The 13,381-nt window shown below is 35.1% G+C and overlaps 1 pseudogene across 1 annotated transcript; it reads right to left on the reverse strand.

Annotated features, from left to right (window-relative positions):
• Nucleotides 1–1,215: 1,215 nt before the first annotated feature.
• On the reverse strand, nucleotides 1,216–2,830 carry LOC149540913 (uncharacterized; annotated as a pseudogene). The gene is made up of 2 exons (XR_016356453.1): nucleotides 2,681–2,830; nucleotides 1,216–2,279 (listed from the first exon to the last, which is right to left on the reverse strand). The product of XR_016356453.1 is annotated as an uncharacterized LOC149540913 (transcript).
• Nucleotides 2,831–13,381: the final 10,551 nt, after the last annotated feature.

Here is a 13,381-nt window from a genome sequence, read left to right on the forward strand (position 1 = left end):
TAGACAATAGTGATCTTATTCATTTGTTGTATGCAAGATTATGATAAGATTATGATAAGATTATGATAAGATTAAAAATATATAATCTATTAATATTTTGTGCTTGCATTTATAACCCCTATATCTAATTTGTAGTGATAGTAATTGGTCAGTTATATTGTGATCTCCTGTAAACAACCATGAAAGGATTAGGGAGGACCTCAATAGGGTAGCAGGTGTGAATTCCCCAGTTAAGTAGCCTGCCTCATGTTGGATGGACAAGAGCTCCTGCCACTTGAGGCCAAGAGGTTGAGTTTGGATTCTCCGTGCTCTTAAGCTTGGTTGTGGTGCGCCTTAATTTTGGAGTTATTAGGGTGGCAGGTGCATATTCTCTTGCTTAGTAGCCGACCTCTTGCTGGATGGACAAGAGCTCCTGCCACTTGGGGCCAAGAGGTTGGGTTTGGATACATTGCACACTTGAGCTTAGTTGTGGTGAACTTAGGGCATCCTAACACACTTCCTCTCTAACCCTTATTCTAATTTATAGAAATAGAACTATTGATTCTTGACTTCTTAAATGATTTATTTAAATAGACTGAAATGATTAGTGAAATATATGCATCTAAACATTACCCAAACCCTTAGAGAATATTTGGTAGAATTATGTCAAATTTGTTGTCTCGCATTTATTAAACTTGTGCTGAAGACATATTTATTAGTAAAGTTGAAATTCTAACTATATTACACCTCTTGTTTTTATTGAACTTGTGCTTCTAGGGCAAAATTTAGTGTAATCCCAAAAGAGGAAATCACAATACACTCCAACTTTTCCGATTGATTTGGTAAAGTATTACATCTCTCGAGGGCCAACGGTGTAAAAGATCCTCAGTCCTGCCTAGACCGTCTAAATTGTTTTGAGTTGTTATCTTTCATGTATCCACTGCAGATAACATATTGAGATGCATTATGAATTCTAATGATCGTCATTTAGTGTAGGTGTACATAGCAGTGTCCCATTTCCATACCAATTCCTTTCATTTAATCTATTTATCAAAAAAAAATAACAGGCAGAATGAAGCAAAGCCACATAGTGTGGCACACCTAGATTTTATCACGAGAAAATTATATTACGATATGCATCCAGGCTCCTCTTATTATTTGAAGACATATGCTGAATCAAAATAAGAGATTCCCATGAGAGAATGAAATTATAGCAAAGCTTAAATGAGAGAAAGCTACAAAAACAGAGGAATCAATTCATTTGTTTTATCAAACTGCCAAAGGAAGCGAAAGAAAATATGAATACACACAAAATTTTCCCATATTATCGCTGAATATTGAGCATTTTCTTAGCCTCAACTTGTTCTTCCAAAAGATATTCACTTGCATATTTGCTAAGAAGCTCATGTTTCTTCTTCTCTACAACCATTCGCTCAATTTCTTTTTCATCTGGAAGAGGCACATGAGCAATGAATTCTCGTTCTTTCTGTTGTTGGTTTCCTCTATCTTGTTTGTCCTCCTCCGGGATCTCCTCTTCTTCTTCGTACAGGATAGGTTTCACTGCAGCAACCTCACCGCTCTTGACTGTTTTCCTTGCTTCTCTCTTAATGGCCTCAATTCTCTGCCATTCTTTCAGTGCCCTAGATCGCATCTCCTCCTCTGCAACACGCTCAACATTCACTAAAATCCCATCCTCTTCATCCCTATAGCCATAATAACTTGCATCAATACGCTTGTAAATTTCATACCTGGATCTCCTCTTCTTGGCCTCTGGAGGCTTTTCAAACAGCTCCTTCACACCAGGTAGGTGTTTGGCAGCACCAAAATATCTGTAGCCTGGACCCCTACCGCTGGGATTCGGTACATCAACTTCATTTCCTTCCAAATCAGTCATTTTTGCCCCAGCTTTTGTATAATTTGGACCGCCAAGTTCAACAATACGCGCTTCCCAATGCCTCTTTTCCCTGATCAACTTGTTAATTTCATCATTAAGATCTCGCAGCCGATGTTCACCAAGCCCTGGGTTCTGAATTTCCATCACCTTCTTTCCTATCTCTCTGATTATTTGCTGGCGCCACTTATCCGCTTCTGCCAAGTCTCGGCACTCGGAGGCCAAGTACGGACGTCTCTCCTTGGGTTTCTTTTTCTCTTCATTTTTGAAGGCCAGGAACCTATTCAACATAGACTGTGCTTTCTCTTCATTACGAGCCATTTTTGCTTTGCGGACAAAAAGTGAGTCTACCCCTAGAACACAAAAGACCTGTTACAGGTAACTACTCCTCTCTGTCTTGTCAATCCACCTGCCACATACAATGAAAAAAGATAAAATTACCCTGATGCATATAAAATCCAACTGGTCTGAGATTTTAAATCCCGCCCAAACTTCCAACCGCCGCAACTTAAATTTCAACAATACCATCAATGGCTAACATATGAGAACCAAAGCTTAGTTACAATGATAGAATTACGGGCCATATAATGCTAGGTCCAAATATTAGCATTCTTCGAGGAACAGAATTTGGAGGGGTAGCCTATTATTTTTGCTTTGCTAGATTGGCCTTTCAGACTTCGATGACTATATATGGAAACCCCAGGGTTTGCCTATTTGCTGTTCGGCCAAATAAAATTGATGAAAAATAAATCTAGCATAGGAAAGAACCATTAACAGCGGATATTTCTGATTCTAAAGAAGTGGGCTTACCGGCAGTTCCTTTGATTTAGAATGCGAGAGAAATCATCGCAATGGCCGCCTCCGCCCTATAAAACTCGGCCAAATTTGCTGTAAAATGTTCGAAGAAAAAAAATCGGTCTTGCTCAGATCAGTTTTGTAGGTTGATTTCTTTCTCTTGATGAATATACCTTGTATTGTATTGAAATATATGGCTTTGCATGTAGAAAATATATGAAAATCTTTATGCGACTTTTCAACTATTTTAGAATAGCACAAGGGCTATGGCCAAGCGGAATAAAATACAAATTTATGTAATACGGTTGTATATTATATTGTTTTTTTTGCTTTTTGTCTTTTAATTTTAAGTTAGTTAGGGTGCGGTTCCATGGAGGAGGCTTCCTAAAAAAATTCAGTGAGTGTTCTAGAGATTTTTTAGGATTATTTTAAAGTGAAAGGTCTTATGAATTTTGTAATGAAGTTATTTTTGAAAATGTTAAGCCCCATAATTTATGAAAGCAGGCGGTCTCATTAATTATTTTTATCTTTACATATTTCATTCACTTACTAAATAAATAGAAATGTTTTTTAAAATTATTAATAAAGAAATAGAAACTAGTATATGATTGACAAGTGGCAAAAGAAAAGCTTAAGTTGGTGGAGCAATTTCTAGCCCCCACCTTTTCCACCAGCTCAAATTTACATTCTAAAAAGTAAGGGCTATTATTATTTAGGAGAAGATTTCAATTAATCTTGTAGCAAAACTTCTTTTGGTCTCATGGGACCACCCGCTCCATAAAAATAGATCCTATAGCCCCCCTAATGGGCCACACCCTTAGTTAAAGGCAAAAGATAAGTTTTTCTATTCAAAACACAAAAATCTATATTTATTTTAGATTTTTTCAATTTTTTACATTATATTTACTATATAGTATATTTAAATAGAGTATTATTAAGTTTAATAATATTTTCTATATATGATAGAAGTTTAGATTATAAAATAGTTTTATAAAAATAATTTTAATTGGATATATATATATATATATATATATATATATATATATATATATATATATATATAATATTTAAATATCTTAAATATATTATTATATTATTATATTTATAACATTTTGGGATCCAAAAAGTAGCAAGCCAAGTAGACATTAATGCGAAAAATGTGAATTATGTGTTTAAAGACCCGAAATCCCAAAACCCTAGCAAGGAGAAGAAAACATTACGGAGAATCTGCACTGATTTACCCCTCTTCAATAAAAATCTCCATGCAAAGGCCAATTTTATTGTACAAACAACGAACTCGCTTTCAGCCGTAGATGAGCAAAATGATCTGGAACATCTAGATTTGAAGCGATTTAATCTCAAAAATTTAGGGGCCACTTCAGTAGAAATTCTAGCAAACACAACAGAAAGGATAGGGTTCCAGACTTTGACAAAAGTGATCAGGAATGTCAGCACCCGAGCCAATGTGGACTCAAAACAAGTCTCTTCGCCCTACTCCTATTTGGGAAAGATTAGTAAACGTTTGGTAAAACCCCAAATTTATGAATCTCCCAAACTTTTCAACTCCTTGGGCTCACATAGTATTTACCCTATCATTTTCTCTATGGCAAGCCTTGATAATTCTTTTTATTCTCAACAAATAGGTTTTTTATCTAATTCGTCTGATGATTCCCCAAATCCTTATAAGAGTCGCCCTTGGAAGTCTAAGATCACAAGTCTCAATTCCCCCTTTATTGCACCCAATACATATATTCCTCCTCATTGCAGGAACTCTTTATCCAAATCTCTCATTCATCCTATCACTCAACCTCTCTCGGCTCATAAACCATATTTCATTAAATCTAAGGAAAATTCCTCATTATTAGTGATAAAGCTAGCAAAGACCATTGGTAGGAGTTCCAAAATGTTGGTATATTTGTCTTCTGGAACAAGCCAAAATCAGAAATGATCCATCTCACCAATTGGCTATAGGAATTCTGCAACAACCAAGTAAGCATCTCTCACCATGTTGATAGATTAGTATACATTCATTGTAATGATGAAAATGTTAAAAAGGACTTTCTCTTTGTTTATGTCTATTACTCTAAAGAATATGTTGTGAAATTCTTTGAGTAGATGCCGAATTGTAAGCAAAAAATGTTAAATTTCTTGATCCCAACTCGGATCTCTCTTCAATCCCTCCCACCGAAACTAATGCATGTAAAAATTATTAGGAAAATAGGACTCTTAATTGGTGATTTGATTAGAATGAATGCATCTTTTATATATTGCAATAATATCAAACTTCTTATCAATTGTAAGGTAAATAATATAGAATTCAAACCGATTAAAGTAATAACAAACAGAGCTATTTATAATTTAAATTATCATAGATGTGAAGGTAAAATTTCAGAGATAATTAAACTAGATAATGAAAGGAAAATTTTCTTCAAAAACTTGCAATTAACTGCAGATCTCAAAAATACATTCCCTATGATGAACATAAGGAATCAAAGAGAGTATCAGATGGATACCATATGTGAGAAAGACCACCTAAAGACTTGCCAGGATACAATAGGGAAAGCAAAGTCACAATTTGAGAGTGATGCAGTCAAAAAAGATAAGACAACACTATCATATCCATCAACAAATATTAGAAGCAGCTCACCTCCAATTTCCAAGAAAGAACAAAAGAGAGTAGTAGAGATAACACAGGAGGCTAAAAAGAAAGAATTTCAAAGTATAGAAAAGGAAAAACTCTTAATATTAGAAAATAAAAAAGAAGTTATTGAATTTACAAATACAAAGGATTGTAAAGGAATCAGTCCTATTTTAAAAATATAGACTACTTCTGTAAATCAAAATTACAAAGAACCCAGCAAAGGAAAAGGAAAAATTACTCAAAACTTGGATAACATAAGGTGACAAGGAATAGTCATCAACAGAAAAAAAAAATTCAAGAAAACATCAAAAAAAGTTAAAAAGGACAAGGATACAACATTCATAAATGGGGAGGAAAAATCAGTAGAAAAAAAGGTGAAACCTTAAGACAAAAAGCCATTGGGTAACTTGGTCAATAGTATTGAAGAAATAGAAAAAAGCCTCCTATTTGTGGATGAAGGTCCAGAATAGGGAAAGCTTATAGAAGAGGACATGGAAACTCCATAGAAACAGATAGAAGATCTTGTGAAAGAAACCAGAATCACTAATAAAGAAACAACAAATAGGTTCATCAAATTTGGGCAAACTCCATCCTCAAGAATAGAATCCCCTGATCTTAATTTTAGTGAGCATAAGGCAAAGGGAAGAAACTAGAGCAAGAGAAAAAGAACTTTAACACAAGAATTTCAAGACTTTTTAAACAATGATTCGACAAAGGATGAAGATTTGGAAAAGGTAATTTCAAATGAGACTGAGAAAGATAATTTGGAATTATTAAATGAGGAACTAATTCAAGTATTCAGCTTTGAGAATATAGATAAGAGTAGTGAAATACAAAAAGAGGAACTATTGCAACAAGTTTTGAAGCTAGGTGGAGACAACTACACTTTTGAAGACTTAAAGAGGGATCTACTAATTATTGAGGATGAAGACAAAAATAGTAAAACCTTGCAAATAACCGAAGATTTACCAATGACAGTCCAAGGTGATGACTTTGAAGAGGGTGGCTTCAGGAAGCTACCATCATCAAATGATAAACTCATAGATGATCATTACAAGAACTAGAAAATAAAGATAAAGATGAAAAAGAAAGAAAACAATTCAAAATTACTTTAAATGAGCAGGAGAACATAGAGCAATTGGGCATTCAGATGAACCAAGAAGGGATAATTTCTCCCAAGTATGGCAAAATAAAAGCTAAAAGAGGTAGGAAATCTCTCAAGGAGCTCAAAGAAGCTGACAGGCAAGCAAAAGAGTAGCAAGAGATCAGCTAATTACTTAATATAGGGAAGGGGAAGATCCTTCCCAAGGAAGTATGAAGATCACCACTTGGAATGCTAGGGGTTTAAATGCCCCTATTAAGAAACGATTACTAAAGCAAAACTTAAAACAATTTAAATCTAAAATTATTATACTACAAGAAATAAAATTAGATAAGGAAAAAGGAACCAAGCTAGAAAAGAAGCTAGGTAGTTGGAACGTTAACCTACATGAATCTAGAGGAGCCTTAGGAGGTTTAGGTATGATTTGGAATCCCAAGAAAGTTACTCTAAATATAGTAAAATTAAATAATTCTTGGATGAGTAGCAAAGTCAAAAGCATCAAAACTAACCTACAACTCATTTTAGTAAACATTTATGGTCTAATCTATAATATTGATAAAAAAACTCTTATGGGACAAAATTAGCATATTTATCAATAACCATAGTAATGAACTGATCCTCATAGGTGGTGATTTTAATACTATCTTAAATATAGATGAAAAATTCGATGGCACCCATCAAACTTCTCAAGCATCAAAAGATTTTAAAAACTGGTTTGACCTAAACAACTTGCTCAACATCCCACTTAATAATGGGAAGTTCACATGGAATAATAGAAGGAAAGATTTCTCTTATATAGCTAAGAAACTAGATAGATTTTTTCTCAAAGGAGGAATAAGTGATTTTAATTTCAATATCCAATCCTCAATTCTACCAATAGCAGGATCAGACCACTACCTTGTTCGTATTGAATTCTCTAAACCTTTTAAACCTATTAGAAACCCTTTCAAGTGCAAAAAAAGTGGTTTTTAGACAAAAACTTTCTGGAACTTATTAAAGAATGGTGAAATCAAGGTAATTTTAAAGGTTCTAAAATGAATATTTTTGTCTCCAAAATGAAAATGCCTAAAAAAATATACTTAAATGGAACAAAGAACACTTTAATAATATATTTAAAGAAAAATTAGAGATTGAGGAAAGATTAAAAGAACTACATTCAAAAGTAATTAAAAAGGGGATGGATAGCGACAACTTTTATCTAGAAAAAGAATTACTTGCTAAGCAAGAAAGTGTATTGGCAAATGAAGAAGTCTTTTGGAGACAAAAGTCAAGAGAAAAATGGTTAGCAGAAGGAGACTGAAATACAAAAAAAATCCATATTCCACCCTACACAATAGAGCTAAAAGAAAATTATTAAAAATCAAAGATCCATTGGGTACTATTACTGAAAACCCAAACAAAATAGTTGAAATCTTTGTAAGTCGCTTTCAAAATATACTAAACAACTATGATTTCTCGAATAGGGTAGCTCAAGCAAAAAATTTCAAAGCCATACCTAAAGTGGTTATGTTAGAAGATAACAAAACATTAAACAAACCTATTTCCTTGGAAGAAGTCATATTGGTGTTATTCAGCATGAACCCTGACAAATCTCCTAGTCCAGATGGATTACAGACCTTCTTCTACCAAAAATGTTGGGACATTATTGGTGTTGACCTTTGGAAAGCTATTGAAGCATCAAGAAATGGCAGATCATTGTTTTTTGAAATCAACTACACCTTTCTCACCTTGATTCTTAAAAAAGGTGAACCTAAAAACCTTGGGGATTTTAGACCTATAGCTCTATGCAATACTATATATAAAAAATCTTACCTAAAATTTTAGCAAATAGACTTAAAATGATTCTCCCCAAGATTATATCAGAAGAACAAACTGACTTTGTTCCAAGTAGATTGATCCTAGATAAAATTCTTATCATTCAAGAAATGTTACATTCAGCCAATAAGAATAAAGTGGCAAGCATGTTCATGAAATTGGACATCCAAAAATCTTATGATATGGTTTATTAGAGGTTCTTATGTAAAACCTTAGAAGCCTTTGGATTCTTGCACCAATGGATTAATTTCATCTACCAGTGTATCTCCACTACAAAAAATTTAGTACTTATTAATGGGACCCCTAAAGGTTTTTTTGACACTTCTATAGGCATTAGACAAGGAGATCCTTTATCTCTGTTCCTATATATTATTATGGCAGAAGCCTTTGGGAGAGCAATTACTAAGGCTCACAATGAGGGGAGAATAAATGGAACTACTATAACTGAAAATATCCCCAACATTACCCACTAACAATATGCAAACGATACCATTCTGCCAAGTGAAAGTACTACAAAAGAAATCCTAAACATTAGGTTTGTCATTCAACAGTATATGGAAGCGTCAAGTCAAAAAGTGAATGCAACAAAATCTAAAATCTTTTTCATTAATATCAAACCAGAAATGGAAACATAAATCTATAGCATCATGGGGTATAAAAGAGGCACATTCTCTTGTAAATACCTAGGAATTGAGTCAGAAAAAGGTAGTAAATCCAATAAAGTGTGGCAAAGTACTCTAGATAGATTGGATGATAGGATATGAGGCTAGAAAGATAAATGGCTTACAAAAGCTAGTAAAGTAACCAAGATTAGATCGGTGTTGTCTGCCCTCCCAACTTATCTGCTATCTTGCCTTCCTTTATCTAAACATATTAATAAAAAGTTTGAGGCAAAACTTAGAAGCTTCCTTTGGAATGATTGTGATGCCTCAAAAAGATTGGCCCTCATAAGATGGATAATATATGTAAGACAAAGGAGTTAGGAGGTCTAGGTATAAAAAAATTGAATTGACAAAATGAAGCATTAGGGGAAAAACTTACCTGACGCCATTTTTTAGAAAGGGAACATAAATGGGCTAAAATTATGTATAACAAGTACCTTAATGTAGTTGATCTGAAATGTCCCTTTACTGATTTTTATTGATATTTCCAGCCTCAAATCAGAACTTTAAAATCAAACAACCAATATTACAAAGATCTGCCAATTTCCCAATAAAACCCAAATCGAGTATGTCCAAATTAGTGCCAAAAACTTCACAACTTCACAAATTATTAATAAATCTGAAAATGGACATTTTTACAGAAATTTCAGCAGCATAACAGCCTACAAAATGACATTTCCATATTTGTATAGCCTTTACACAACAACTCACAAATGTAGGGCAAAACTATGCTCAATCAGGCTCCCGAAATTAACACAAAAATGCCCGGAAACACCACAAAACACTCATAAACTATCTCAGAAGTTTAATCACGATCCAATACATATATTTAGCTCTATTTTAACATCATAAAGTCTGAAATACAGTAGCAAACCTAACTGATATGAAACACTCAACTGAAAACTCAAACTCAAACCAAAAACAACCCCGAAAACACCCAAATCGGCACTATTCAGCACAAAGGAAAACTCTGTATGAGCATGCACATGGAATGGCTTCAAACTCCCATCCTTAGCCTTCTTGGAAACCTGCAAACTCTCATTCTTGGGTCTCCTTCTCCACAGGTTTGGCAGCCTCTGAAGAACAACAAGAAAATTAGCAAGAATCAAGATGTAGAATGAGCCCAAAATGCCTCCAAACCCCTTTTAAAGAGGGCATAACCCTAACTCACGTCCAAGAGGGGTTAATTAAATATAATTTAATAATAATTTTTATTTATTAGTCCATTGGTTTCCAAAGATTAACCCCTTTTTCCGAAATTTCACCTTTTTGGAGCCTGCCTGCCTTAACAAAGTTTTTTTTTTTAAATTATTTGAATAGAGGACATGACAAGTCCTCCCCTCCCAAATATTGCTTGTCCTCAAGCAATGAAGGTTGGAATTCTCAAGAATATGTTCTCCTTCCCAAGTTGCATCCTCTAGTGGTAATCCTTTCCATTTGACCAAATGCTCTATGATGCTCCTATTTCTCAACCTTTTCTCTCTTGTATCCAAAATCTCTTCTGGTATCAAAACTAATTTCCCTTCATCATCAAGAGGTGGTAATTCTGTAGATACTATGGTTTGCTGGCCTAGAACCTTGTTTAAGCAAGATACATGAAAAATATTATGTATTTTTCTGTTTGGTGGGAGCTCCAATTCATAAGCTACCTCTCCTACTTTCTTGATGATTTTATAAGGCCCATAGAACCTTGGCTTGAGTTTCTCTGCCCCACTTCTCTTCAAGGTGCTTTGCTTATATGGCTGCAACCTAACAAATACCAAATCTCCCACCTCAAAAGATCTTTCAATCCTTTTCCTATCAGCATATATCTTTTGTTGGTTTTGTGCATGTTGTAGATTATCCTTGAGGGACCTTATTATGTCTTGGCTTTGCTTGATGAAATCACTTGTTGCGGGTACTCTGCTATCGAAAAGTATTAGTTCAACAAAGGAAAGGGCATCATAACCATAAAGAGCACAAAAAGGAGGCATACCAATAGACATGTGATGAGATGTATTGTAACAATACTCCCCTAGGTGTAACCATTTCACCCAAGCATGTTGTTGATTTGAAACATAGTTCCTCAAATATCCTTCTATCCATTTATTAACTATCTCTGTTTGTCCATCTGTTTGAGGGTGATAGCTAGTACTGGGAGTGAGTTCAGTTCTTGCCAAATGAAAGAGCTCCTTCCAAAAAGAGCTGAGGAATCTACTGTCCCGGTCACTAACAATGTTTCTAGGCAAACCATGTAATCTAAAAATTTCCTTGAAGAACAATTCGGCCACTTGTGATGCCTTGAAATCAGATGTGATAGGAAAGAAATGTGCATACTTAGTTAATCTATCTACCACCACATATATGCAATCCTTACCTTGAACCTTGGGCAACCCAGTGATGAAATCCATGGAAATACTTTCCCATTTTTGTTGGGGAATAGGAAGTGGCTGCAACAACCCTGCAGGAAAATTTTGCTCACTCTTGCTTTGTTGGCATACCATACATTCCTTAATGTGTTTAAGGACATCCTCCTTCATACCCTTCCATGAAAACCGCTCTCGAATTTACCTGTATGTCTTGAAGTATCCCTGGTGACCAGCCAAAGGTGTGTCATGAAAGGCCCTCAATATCCTCTCCTTAGTTTTTGACCCTGGCACTAAGAAGATCCTGTTCTTGTAATAAATCAATTCATCAACAACCTTGTACCTGTTATCATCCACTAACTTATCCAAAACCTTGGTGGCAAATGAATCTTTAGCATACTCTAAAATTATGGAGACTTTCCAATCACCAGAGATAGATGATAAGGAACACAAAGTGGGTTTTCTTGAGAGAGCATCAGCAACCACATTATTCTTTCCTTTCATGTATTCAATATCAAAATCATAAGCTTACAATTTGCTTACCCATTTTTGTTGATGATCATTCAAATCCCTTTGGTTCAAGAAGAACCTGAGGCTATTATGGTCTGTCTTTACAATGAATCTCCCACATACCAAATATTGTCTAAACTTATGAAGTGCATGCATGATTGCCAACATTTCCTTATCATAGATGGAGTACCCTTTCTCTGATTGATTTAATTTTTGACTCTCAAATGCTATTGGATGTCCCCTTTGAGTTAGGACAGCCCCTATACCTTCTCCCGAAGCATCACATTCAACAACAAAAGGTAAAGAGAAATATGGAATTGCAAGCACAGGGCATGAACTCATTACCTCCTTAAGCTTATCAAATGTTTTTTGTGCCTCTTCTGTCCAAACAAAAGCTTCTTTCTTTGTCAAATCAGTCAAGGGGGCAGCAAGCTAAGAAAATCCCTTGGCAAATCTCCTATAGTAGCTACACAACCCGAAGAAACCTCTCAACTGTGTAAGATTAGTGGGTGGAGGCCAATCCAAAATTGCCTGGATTTTTTGTTGATCAACCTGTACTCCTTTAGAGCTTATAATATGTCCCAAATATAGGATCTCTATCAAACCAAACTCACATTTAGATAGCTTAGCATAGAAGGATTGCTGCTCCAAGATTCCCAAAACAGTGTCTATGTGCTTTAGATGCTCTTCCCATGTTTTACTGTATATCAAGATATCATCAAAAAATACCAAAACAAATTTTCGAAGATGCTGACTGAATACCTTATTCATACAAGATTGGAATGTTGCAGGTGCATTAGTGAGTCCAAATGGCATAACAAGAAATTCAAAGTGCCCATAGTGACATCTAAAAGCAGTCTTTTCCACATCTTCACTCCTCATTCGGATTTGATGGTAGCCTGATCTTAAATCAATTTTTGAGAAGTATAAAGCACCATGTAACTCATCAATGAGTTCATCTATGCTTGGTATGGGATACCTATTTTTTATGGTCTTCTTGTTTAGAGCCCTGTAGTCTATACACATTCTCATTGTACCATCCTTTTTCTTGACAAGTACCACAGATGATGCAAATGGACTAGAGCTAGGCCTTATGAATCCCATGTCCAGGAGTTCTTTAATAGTTTTTTCAATTTCTTCCTTATAACCTCTTGGATGGCGGTATGGGGTTGTTATAACTGGTTTGGCACCCTGTTCTAACTCTATAACATGCTCAAACCCTCTATCTGGTGGTAATCCTGGAGGCAAATCATTGAAAACTATACTATGCTTATCAAGAATATTTTGAATTTCAAAATGGAAATTATCTTGATTCTTTGGAGAGCTTGTTGGTTGGATTATGACTCCTGCTGCCCATGTTACTTGTCCTCTTCGAAAAGTCCTCTCCATCCTCTTTGCAGAGACCGCCTTAGGTGCTCCACTCGATAACCCTCTCAATATGACTTCTTTCCCATTGGAATGAAATTTAAACTCCATAGTTTGATGGTTCATGTAATAGCCTCCGATAGAGTGCAACCATTGAACACCCAATACAAGATCTGTCTCCCCAATACCAACCACATAGAAGTCATCACATAACTCATAATCTCCTAAGGTCATCTTGAGTTGTTTCACCACCCTTGTGCAAGGCATAGTGAATCC

This window comes from Cupressus sempervirens, chromosome 9 (genome assembly GCF_028749045.1).
Source record: "Cupressus sempervirens isolate cs-2001-9-10 chromosome 9, ASM2874904v1, whole genome shotgun sequence".
NCBI lineage: Eukaryota > Viridiplantae > Streptophyta > Pinopsida > Cupressales > Cupressaceae > Cupressus > Cupressus sempervirens.